We start from the raw sequence: 1,954 nt of genomic DNA on the forward strand, positions 1-1,954 counted from the left end.
AGTGTGCACATGTATGTATGTGTGGCTGTGTGGCTGTGCGGCGCTGTGACCGGCGACTCACTCATGTACATACATATGTATATGTTTGTATAGTGACTAGCGGGTAACTCGCGCCTCTTCATTTCGAACCCAAAATCATTCAGACAATTCTTAGTTGAGGTAAGCAGCCAATGTTCACTTCCCATGCATACACACAGGCACATACACACACGCATATGTAAAAGCACATAGGCATACAAATACTTCTACAAGTGATATCCCATAATTGTTCGATTCAAGTCCCATTCGTACACACAATCAAATGTATATACATATGTATATATGTATGTATGTGACCACTTCACATTTGGTTGACAAATGCAAATGCTGGGGACTTAAAATTGCTACAGGCAGCAAGTGTTTCGCACACAGGCATACCAATGCTCATAGTACATGTAGCAAGGGAGAGTGTGTGTGTGCATGCTCATCGCGGAAATATTTTCATTATGAGCATCAACGCTTTCATACCCTTTTTAGAAATTATCATGAAAAAGCTAGCATTTTGTATGAACGTGGCAAACGCTTTAAAAATTTCGGTATAATCTTCACTCAAAAGGAAAGAGCTTTTTGTCGTGGCTGAGAGCAGAGATGCCAACAGTGGGTTGCAACAGGGAAAAGCGGGATAAATTGTGAACTAGCGGCTAGCGGGAATTATAGCTATTTTTCAAGAAAAACTTGCCTTACTTTATGTCTTTGAAACATCTGGTAACTAGTGTATTTTTAAGCTCAATGATGCCACATTTTCATACGAATAGTATTTTTTCGTTTGAATGGCAAAACACATCGATAAGCCAAATGAGCATTCAATCTTATCGATGTTGATGTGAAGTCTACCGACGCGTGTTTTATGCCATCGCTAAGAGGGAATTTCAAGTTTTAAAGCGCGAGCGACAAATTGTTAATAATGCCAAAAATTTATAAGCAAAAACCGCGTATGATATGGATGCAAGATCCTGCATTTAAAGATTGGTTGACTTTAGATACAGCTGATGAGGGCATATGTTATTGCAAATACTCCAAATCCAGCATAAATGCTAAGCTTTCAGACTAGCACGCACATGCCAAGACTGCTAACCACAAGTCAACTTCAGCGGCTTTGTTTCTTCAATTTCATTGAAAACTTGCGATCAAGAAGCGGGACTGTGTTTGTATATTGCAACACATTGTGCAATCAAAGCTGTGGACCATTTAGGATTGCTGCCACGATTACAAATTACCAGCAGCATGCTTGAGAAAGATAGGGACCAATGTAACCTACTTAAACGAAGAGGATAAATATGAAATCATTGATGAAATCTTATAAAATATTGAAATAAACCAAAAAAAAAATATATATATATATATATTCTAACGGTTTTTTTTAGCTACGAAGAAATATTTCTAGCTTTTTCATGCAACGAAATGATGGCAGCACTGCACATATGTAGCTGTGCTTCATACGAAATCGGGACCATTTCGATTGAGCGCTCATAGCGCACTGTTTTTGACGTGCAGCATTTTCACTACTTGAACCTCCAGCGACCGAGCCGAGCAAATACGAAGTATAGTGGTACCTCAACTTAACAGTGTCGAGCTGTAGAAAAATTTGTTCTACATGTCTAGTCTATGTGTTCTCTGGTCAGTGCTATCACTCAATCGTGTTGTCTGGCTAGTGTAATTACTAAAAGTTATCGATAATGACATATGGTTGGTGAGGATACTCACTGCATATTGACAATATTAAATATATTACATTAATTTCATGAAATAATGCCTTTTAGACTCTTAAATGGAATATAATTCTACAAAATAATTTAAAGTTGATCGCCAAAAATGTTGATATGATTTCCAACAACAAATCGGAGCTTCATCGACTTTCTCAAAACTCTTGTAACGATTATTCTTTTAGTGTTCTCCCATCTCTAACTTCGTTGTG

Source organism: Drosophila navojoa, chromosome 6 (assembly GCF_054131105.1).
Source record: "Drosophila navojoa isolate 15081-1374.11 chromosome 6, UAZ_NAV_1.0, whole genome shotgun sequence".
NCBI classification, from domain to species: Eukaryota; Metazoa; Arthropoda; class Insecta; order Diptera; family Drosophilidae; genus Drosophila; species Drosophila navojoa.